The sequence below is a fragment of the Nuphar pumila genome, chromosome 16 (assembly GCF_984573655.1).
Source record: "Nuphar pumila chromosome 16, dmNupPumi1.hap1.1, whole genome shotgun sequence".
Taxonomy (NCBI): Eukaryota; Viridiplantae; Streptophyta; class Magnoliopsida; order Nymphaeales; family Nymphaeaceae; genus Nuphar; species Nuphar pumila.
In genome coordinates, this window is record NC_143264.1 from 72,924,574 (window position 1) to 72,935,214 (window position 10,641).

Consider the following 10,641-nt stretch of genomic DNA (forward strand, 5'->3'; position numbering starts at 1 on the left):
TCATGCCATGTCAGGAGAAACGCGTTTGACAGCATAAGCGCCACGGAAGCAGAGATGCCAATTGTTGCCTTGCCAGCACTCTCCCACATCACCAACCATTCCCACATCTCTCCCATCTCATCCTCAAGAGACAAAAGTGCCACCTCACAGGTGGGGGGACCACATTCGCCTCTGAGACCTCGACACGTGGCAGAAATCAGAAGAGAGAGAGAGAGAGAGGGGGGGGGGGGGGGGGTTAAAAGATAATGGGCCCTGGTTGATTGATATGATATGGGTATGGAGCATTTTGATTCTGTGAAGATGCCAAATAGAAAATGGAAAATAAAAACAGGACGAAGGAGGGGCTGTAGATTGAGGGATAGCTAAGCCAGTTGCTAGTAGGTGAGAATATAGCAATGGTCCTTTTCAGCATTTTGGGTTTCAATTTTGTAGTGACCTGATGATGGGCGTGGTCAGTAATACGGGAGAGAGACGACAAGCAGATGCAGCCACTTGTTATTAAAGCACATAGCGCGGGGGGTGATGATGATCAGCCCTGCTAAAATCTTGGAACAATTGGCATCATCTTGTTTTTTCCAGTATCTTCGTACACTGACGTGAAAAAAATAAATACTTTTTACTGTTGTTCGTTGTTTGGTATGTCGGTCTCTCTCTCTCTCTCTCTCTCTCTCTCTCTCAACAATAAGGTTCTCGCTGTTCAGCTACAGTCACCTAGTGTAGACCATCATTTTTCATGATTGTTGATCAAACCCTGCAGGTATGAGCTACGTGCATTGTTTTTTTGTAAAGAATACGTTTTGAAACATGAAGTGCATGTACCCCTTTTAATGTCTTCAAAGATCAATGGCCCACAATGTACCAAACTTCCATGGCTTGAAAAGTCATATCTTTACATCCAAAGAAACATGATGCAGGGTATGATACCTATCAAAATAAAAAATTACGTCTACGATGTCTGATTGAGAAGATGCAGCCTATACGGCTATACCCAAGGTTTCTACTAGATGAGAGTGCAGGTGCATATGCTCTTTATATAGAGTTATCTCCTAAACCTCCAAAGGAGCTTCAAAGGGAAAATTTGGGGTGCTTGTTTAATTTGAACTGATAGATATATGTGTTCTCTTAACTTACATAACAGAAAATGCGCATTGAATTTGCTGTTTTTCATGCTTAGGAGCGCATCACGAGAGATAAAAAATCAACAATTCATTAAAAAAGAAAACTTCACGGTGAAAATTCCAAAACTTTTATTAAATTGATTCTATCCAAAAGCATGATTTTAGTAAATAGACAATGATGAGCATATGTACAGGTTTAGACTAAACCAAAAATACCTATAATTATATTTTCTTCATGTATTTAGGATGTTTAGGAGAGGAAACTCTTTATGAAGGGTCTCTCTCTCTCTCTCTCACTATATATATATATATATATATATATATATATATATATATATATATATATATATATATATATATATATATATATATGGGGAAGCCTTGCAGTACTGCTTCTGCACTGAAAATATATGCATTTGGATCGATAGATCTGCACAGGGTCGTCCGAACAAACTTGGAAACTCCAAAAAATTTCAACAGTCTCAAACAGCAACAGGTTCGTATTTTGTATAAATAAATGAACAACGAGCCAAGGCTGGCCATCTTTTCTTTCTGTGTTTGACCAGGAAAGCCAGAGCAAATGCAACAGAATAGTGTTGGGTATCGATGGTGTTGTCGAGGGAAAGTTGGGGCACATGCGCTGCTGCTCCAAAACCTGACCTCTCAATATCAGAGACCCAGTCTAGACCACAACCCACCAACAGCCATTGCCCTTTGCTTTTTCCTTTTTTTATAAAAAAAAAAAAAATCATGCAAGATGAAAATGGGAAAATAACAGTCATCGTCTCCTCCACCAGTACAGTCTCAATTTTTTGCAATCTGTAGATTCTGTACCATGTTTGATTAATTTTTGTTTCTTTATCGTTATTTTTTGGGAACATCACCACGTCACATAGGATGGAGAAGGGTTATCATGATCTCTACCTTTTTTTAAGTTGGATTTGATCTTGTGAACAATTGTCATTGAAGTCGGTTCTTAATTCTTCTTTTATGCTTATTATCTTACCATCTAATAGCAAATTGATTATTTATATATAAATCATTACATATTAACACCATTCAAAGTGACGGTGCAGTCAATATTGTTTCTAGTTGGTCCCTACCGTATTGTCAATTTTATTAGAAATCTCATTGTTAATAATGATGGCAAGTGAAGAATTCCATGCTTTGAACCCTTCACCAGTTTGATTTGGTGTACTCTTCAATTTATGTGAAGCCACATTTGGGCCATTCTAGGCTGACTGGTCTCAACTTGCCAATATCGGAAATTAAGTTCCAGGCTTGGTGCTTGCACACCTGGTTCAGTGGTTGAGCTTAAGTTGTTCAACTTGAAAGACATCGCAAGTTTGATCCCCGAAGTGTGTGTGTGTATATATATCTTTAGTGGGTAGCGAGCAAAATACTCATGGAGCAAAAATAGGGCCACAGTCAACATAGCACCTCTTGGCCTATAACAGGATGTCCAAATCTTAATGGTGGTTTCTCCTCATTATCTTAAAAAGAAAAAGAGGTTTCAAGCCAGGTCTTAAGCCGAGTCTGGACTTCAAATGTTGTCCCCCTGTAGCCTTTCAGACGTATTATTGGAATTGGGATCAGGTACAATGTGATTGCATATTTTAAGTGTGTCCAACATCAGCTGTTGGGTCCCACACAGCTGACAGGCTGTATCCCAATGATGGTGGTGATCAGGTGCAGCACTAAAACTAAAAGTGTGCAATCACATTGCACCAGATCCTCCCCCGTACTTTATATTGAGATGATTCTAGAGGGGCACAACCAGCCTTAACTCCCATCGTCTCAATTTAACCAAGGCTCTGTAATTCTTGATTCAAACTTGGTCCAAGCCAAACAAGACTCCTAGGCTTTGAAGCCGTAACATACTGATTGATGGTCTTTTCACTATTAAAAAGTTTTATTATGACATGATTAATGAATTGATGCCATGGTCATAATTTTATTCTCTTTTTTTTTCTTTACTTTTGAATGTAAGCAAAAATGGTCTTGCTGGAAATGAGTGATATATCTCCCTTGGATTTGAAGTACCAACTCCTTTTCTTCATTGAAAAAATCACCAGTGATTCCTTCACTCTTCTCCTGATTGCTAGTGATTAACATATGCCCCTGTAAATGAAAAGAGTACCTCATGCTCTTTTTATCCTCTTTGGTCTCAGTAAGTATGACGCGGTGAATTTTGTCTTTTACACTAATTACTGTTACTACTGGAAACTCCTTGCATGAGACATCTGCCCTTGCGTTTGTCCGTTGCCTTTGAATAGTGTCTGAGTTTGCCACTTACAGCCCTTCCTGCTAAAAGCATGGTGTGCTCAATGTTCTAAAAAAAAAATAATCAATATGGTGTCCGTAGAGACCAAAGTTTATCTCCTTTTGAAATAACGAATATATCTCTTAAATTGATGGTACATAGTACATAAACCTAGAAAGATTACTAGAATACCACAAGCAACAGTGGCTATGACAACATGTCCCTTTTCCATTTTGAATCCATCAGGTGGCACACTCTCCCAACAAGGTTAACCTGAAAAAAAAAAAATTGTTCATACAAAACATCCCTTGTTGTTGGTCTTATTCCATTAAATCAAAACCATTAAGATATGCGGCACCCACCTGCCTAGCAGGTGTTGCCTGTGCCTCTCCACTGACTAGTCACTTATCCACCTATTCTGAGAATGCTCATGCTTACACACACACACACACTTTAATCTCGCATTGGAGGGATTAATTTGCAAATCACTTGGGACTGTGTAATCTTTCTTAAAGGCGCGCTGGTTGCGAATCACATAACCCCAAAAGGCCCAAGATGGAAGGATCCTTACAGCGTGGAGACTATTGTTGCTGGAACTAAATCGATAAATCTTCAGAGGCTGCAAAGGTGATCTGGCCGGCATGCTGGATCAATTAAAATGGGAAGTGACTGAAAAAGCATGACTAAAATGGTCCGGCCAGGACTTGAGTTGGATTGGAAGGAATAGGGGATATGTTGATTGCGCTATGTAGTCTCACTTGTATTCTTCCTGTCCACTTTATTTGTTTCTCTTGTTCCTCTAAGTTCCTCACTGTTTAAGTTAGGGGATGGCAAGGTCATACCTCATCACTTCTGCACTCATCTTGTACAGTTTTGATTAATGAAACAAATCATACTTCTCTAAAAAAAACATACTTTTTTTGTATAAGCAAATAAAACCATGCTAGATGTTTCTTCTTCTGTCGACGACTTTATTTGTTTCTCTTATTCCTTCAAGCTCCTCACTGTTTAAATTAGGGGATAGCAAGGACATACCTCATCATTTCTGCGCTCATCTTGTACAGTTTTGATTAATCTAACGAATCATACTTCTCTAAAAAAACATACTTTTTTTTATAAGCAAATAAAACCATACTAGATGTTTTATGCCGGAATAAACTTTTTTATGCTCCTAATCATGATCTTAAACTCATCATAGGAATTAGGCGATCCCTTCTGCAGTTGCCCCATATGAGAGTTCTTTTGGAGTGACCCTTGGGGTCAGAAGGGATTGTGAGAGGTGACCATCTATGGCTTTAGCGGACTAGCATAAAGCAATATAGTTGATCTCTACAGCCTAAATTTGCTTCTTTAATCTTGTATATACATGTCTACTACTAATTTCAATGCATGATCATGTGAGTCCTCACTTTTTTTTTCTTCCTATATTGACATTGCATTCTGGAGTTGAGAATGGATTTGGGGTCTAAAAGAATGGCTTTCTCTAATGTTGTGTCAAGCTTGAAAATGGTCAGAGTAGCCCAACTTACATATCATGGTAACCGGTTAGAAGACCAAAACGGGGAAATTTTGAACTAAGAGAAAATTTGATAATGGAACAAACTTGTGTCCAATTTCCGGTTCTTATTGTTTTTTGAAAAAAGTGATTGAGTGTTTGGTCCCCTCAAGAGACAGAGTATGGCAGCAAGCAGACGAAGGCACAGCCATGACAGTATCTATGTACCTGGAAAAACCAAAACACCTTTTCCCCTCACTTTTTTGAAGCAGAAAAAAAGAAACTCTAATGCCATTTTCCTGGTTTCTCACGTGCATCTCTCTCTCTCTCTCTCTCTCTCTCAAAGCAAGTGAAAAGCTGGGTTTTGGTTCTAAGCACTTCCCTATGGTTTCTTTAGTTTTTCTTAGAAGGAAGAGTATTTATAAGACACCCATTCTCTCTTCACCCACCATCAGAAAATAAGCACAACCCCGAGTTTAGTATCGGTTTTCCTTATTTGGTAGAGGAAGAAACAACCCATCCAGTCTATATCATGGCACTAGAAGCGATTACATCTCATTATCTCTCCAACTTCAACCCCAATGAGCTCTCCTCTTCCTCTTCTTCATTTGCTGTGGGTCTTGAAAATTATGAAACACAAGAAGTTTCTTTCTCTATGAAAGACCAAGAGCCAAGTCTCCCCCCTCTCCCTCAATATTTTTCACCAACCAACTGGATTTCTTATTCTTCATCATCATCATCTTCTGCTGCTTCTTGCCATTCTTCTTCTGCCTTTGGTCTTTCCTTCAGTCCAATGGAGGCCAGAGAACAGAGGCAGAGCTTCTCTGCAGAGAACCAGAAAAAAAGGAGGCGGGCTCGGAGCTCAAAGAACAGCCAGGATCTAGAGAACCAGAGGATGACACACATCACGGTGGAACGCAACCGCAGGAAGATCATGAATGAGCACCTAGCCATGCTACGTTCTCTCATGCCCGAATCCTACATTCAAAGGGTTAGCACTTTGATACCAACATGTCCCTTTCTTTCTATTTTTAATTTATAACCCCAATAAACCGCACCTGGCATGAAGACCTGGTTGTGCTGGCTCAGCCTACCATACCTACGGTCATGCCGGCTGCGTAAAACTCTGAAGCTAGGACCCCTGCCCCCGGGGCTTATGTTACACAGAGGGATGACGCCTATGAAAATCGAACATTGACTACCTGACACCAAGGCCCACCCCACTAAGCCAACCCCCCTTGGGGCTACATGTCTCTCTCTTTATTTCTCTTTTTTTTTCTTTTACTTTTCTGTGGTTCAATGAGTGCACTATACTCAAACTTTTGCTTTTGCTCTTAGCACCAAAGAGTGCCAAGAGTTCCACTCATCTGGTACGCGAGGCCATTCATGAACATCACAAGTTGACAGGATGTCAAGAGTTCGAAACCCATGGGTACACATCCTTTGCCATGGGGCCAAAGCTAAGTGTATTCTGAGGTGGTTTTTTCCTGGTTATCAAGAAAAAAACGGGGTTTTCTTGAGGGGCTTATGCTATTAGGGTCCATGGGCAAATAAATTAATGCATTGTTTAAAAGGTTAGTTTGGTGTCCCTTGGTAGTGTCCTTGTAGTGAATGTGCATGGTGGGACTTGGTATAGAAAAGCCATAGTTAATGTCCTCTAGCCTTTATTATACATAGATCTATTTAAAACATATATGTTGTTTGACCTTAAACGTGTGGTCATTGCGACAGAAGGCCCCCTCATAATGAGATTAAAGAACAGTAACACCCCCCAATACTCTTAATTTTATGATTGTTTGCTTTTAAGCAGGAATTTGGATTATCCCACCAAACCAGCCTCCACATAATTTGTATAAACTGGGGATATTATATTTTAGAGCTCAATGCAATATCCCGGTTTATTCCAATTTTCTAGATGAGTAGGTATTTTCAAGAACTCTTACATAGTATCCTATTCTATGAGACTAGCTGCTTGGAAGTGCTGCCCATAAGCAGAGTGCCTATGGATAAAAAAACAGGAATATGCCAGATCTGTGTGCGCTGGCAGCCCTATTTAAAGATTTTTGTTTTTGTTTGAAAATAGACACGTAAAGATATGGAAATTCAACTTTCAATCATTCACAATTTGTCACACTCAAAAAATAGCCAACTCTCAAGCCAGAACAATTTGTCATACTCAAAAAACACCCAGACATGGCTCAAACTGTCTCAATGTCCATCAAATACAAAATGAGACCATTCGTGAACGATTGGCCTCCCATATCTTAGCCTGCCTTCATACAAGATTGAAATATTGCCTAGATATTAAGGATGCTATAAGCATATATATCATTTTTTTATCCTATTAATTGTTTACCTACTTTGCAGGATATTTAGTCTCTAAACGTGTGAGTATATATATATATATATATATATATATATATATGGGTTAATATTGAGCTGAAAATCATAGGTTCAAGCTATATAGACTTAATCTGACCATATAAATGTGTTCAACTAAGTTTGTTTGCTAAGAATCAAACCTTGGATCATGTTTTTTAGAATCTAAAAATATGATTTTTTAAGTCATGCAATTTTAGTGCATTATGAGCCATTGATTTTTTAAGCCCTTAAAATACTCGCTTGCATGTCACAATCACATGATTTAAGAACTCATTTTCTACTAAGCAATCATAAGCTCTCATGTATAAAAATTATAAAAAGTTGTAAATTATACTCAATAGTTTTGTGCCTTTAATAGAACCAAATATTAACCATATATATATATATATATATATATATATATATATATATATATATATATATATATATATAGGATTTTCATTTAATCCAATGGCGTAAACAACCCCGCCTCCCCCACAATCCTCCGTCAGGGAGCCTATTGTTTTGGCCATATGACAATTGTTGCACACCTCTAGCATCGAACTCGTGACCTCAGGAGCCAACTTTACAATTAATTGAGAAATTGAAAAAAAAAAAGGCTTAACAAGAGTATAAAAGTTTTTTTACTTTACAAGTTTACATTTATGGGTTAATATTATATGAATGTAATTTTGAGCATATATTCTTATGTTTTCTCAGGGTGACCAAGCTTCCATTGTGGGTGGCGCTATTGATTTCGTGAAGGAATTGGAGCAACTGGTTCTGTCTCTAGAGGTGGAGAAGACAGAGAGGGACATGGGGAGGACCAACGACCCACACCCATTCTCCAGCTTCTTTACGTGCCCACAGTACTCATTCACCAGTAGGCTGTCCAATGAGTTTTCACCAGAAAACCCGCCGGCATTGGCCGATATCGAAGTGGCCATGAGTGAGACACATGCCAACCTCAAGGTTCTCTCTCTAAGGAGGCCCAAGCAGCTCTTGAAAATGGTGGCCGGGTTGCAGAGCCTCCATCTCACAGTTCTTCACCTTAATGTCACTACAATGGACCCCTTTGTTCTCTACTCCTTTAGTACAAAGGTCTCTCTCTCTCTCTCTCTCTCTCTCTCTCTCTCTTAGACAATTGCATGAACCGTTACCTGACCCTTAAATGACCTAAGACTTGACTTTCAAGTTGGTTCAGGCTGATTAAGGATCTCACATAGGTTGAGCCAAGGTGGATCTGAGTCCTTATGTGATGAGATCCAGATGTGGGCATGGCCCAGGTCCATGCTAATCATTTTCCATAATATTGTCTTGAAAACTTAACTAGCCAGGTTTGGGCCAGTAAAGTTGACCGAATAAGCCCACCAGACTCACTCAACGAGTCCAGACTAGGTCTTGTTAGGTCAAGCTCTGGCTAATATTATTGAAAAAAGCATCCACTCAGGTCAATAAATCTGGCTCACGGTCAACCCAATCTAAAATAGGGAAAGTTCATTTTTAAACAGGCAGTCTGAGCTACAATTTGAGGGGTTTGTTCATAGCAGAAATGGGTTGGAGCTGTCTGAGCCATAAGAATAACTGGAATCCTTTTTCATAGGTATGGACCTTTAAACTTGCTTTGTGGTGTAAGATGGATCTGGATTATAACTAAAGAATGGAACTGAATCTGCCTAGAACTCATGGACCCATTCGTGATCCAGTTTTTGGTAAACCTGGCTTTCTTAGAGCCTGAAGCTATTAGAAAGGTGGGAGTTTTGGATCCAAGTTGGAACTCCTGGCCCCAAATCCATCCGTAGGCCTACAATTCAATTCTTCAAAATCATGTCCGGTATGTGAACCACATAGAATCCCCTAGAGACATATGAATCCAGACAATAGCCACAGAGTTTGGACACATTCACCATGATGCAGTTCTGAGCTGAGCTGAGCTGTTTGTGGTCCACTGACTACATGCTTAAAACTTTGGTAACTAAGTTGAGAATTTACTTTCAAAAATCAATTGAACTCATGCATCACTTTTTTTTGTTAATAAGTCCAAATATTGTTCTCTCTCCCTCTCTTGATGACGAGGGACCCACTGATCAGGACCGAGCCACGTTCTGCTCCCGGGAGGATCAGGTGCAATGTGCATTGCACGTTTTTAGTGTGCTGCTGCACCTGATTGAGGGTGCCCTAGAGCGCAGATGGTGGGTGATCATGGCTCAGCAGCACACCTGCAATCACATTGTACCTGATCTGCCCTCCATTGGGCCCACCCTAAGCTACTGCACTTCATCATTCACTATCTCTGGAATACAGCCCGTCAGTTGTGAGGCCCAAGAGCAGACGGTGGGTGATCATGGTGCAGCAGCACACCAAAAGTATGCAATCACATTACACCTGATATGTGAATTGCTTCCATTGGGCCCACCCTAGGCGGTAGACCCCAAGAGTGAAATTGGCCCAACAATCACACTCTCAGAAAAGTCACGGCCACATCCTCTGATGTTTCGACCTTGAGACGTCCGTGGCATCCGGACTCTCGACCCTCTCCCCTAGCCAGGAGGACCTCAACCTCGGGCCTGTGTGTGTGTGTGTGTGCGCGCTGCATGTGTGTTTGAAAAAATGATATGGTGGTGGTGGGTACAGGTTGAAGAAGAGTGCAAGCTCAGTACTGTGGAGGAGATCGCTGCAGTAGCTCATCAGCTGTTAGGCATGATCCATGAGGAGGCCCTGATGGCAGGATTGGAAGCCAAACTGCATAAACTTTCATGATTGTGTTTCCCAAGCTAGCAGCTACTAAAATGCTTATATGCTATGTCCTAGATCATTGTATTTTTTTTTCTTTCTTTTATTAGTATATGATGTGATTTGTTAATATTTGGATAGACCATGACGTTCTTGTTCTTCTATCAATCCGGAATATAAATATTTAACAAAAAATGTTGACGACCTGCTGAATTTATTCGTGAAAGGAAATGCTTTTGAGATTCTCTTGTGTTAAAAAAAGAAAAAAGATTCTCGTGTCAAAAAATGGGATGGTTCCTGGCGATTTATATGGTCATCCTAATACCTCCCCTTTTTTTCCCAGTTCTATGATTTATTCAACTTTTATTTACTGGGTTGTTTGGTCTCATAAGAGTGTGGATCATGTACGAGTGAGACAGAGTAAACAGACTGCATTGATTCGATTCTGAGCAGCTTTATATATATATATATATATATATAGAGAGAGAGAGAGAGAGAGAGAGAACTGAACATATTAAGCCTCATTTCTTGTTCTGCCTCATAATTTTGAAGTGTTTTATGATAGCTGAACCGTTAGATGTGTTTAACATGCTCGATTTTAGTAGAAATCGACTATTGGATCATGTTTTTCATGAAAAAATATGTTTTTATGAGCCAAGAAAACTGGTACC

The 10,641-nt window shown here is 39.8% G+C and overlaps 1 pseudogene; it reads left to right on the forward strand.

The window, feature by feature from the left end:
• Positions 1 to 5,408: 5,408 nt before the first annotated feature.
• On the forward strand, positions 5,409 to 9,997 carry LOC149813557 (transcription factor bHLH94 pseudogene; annotated as a pseudogene).
• Positions 9,998 to 10,641: the final 644 nt, after the last annotated feature.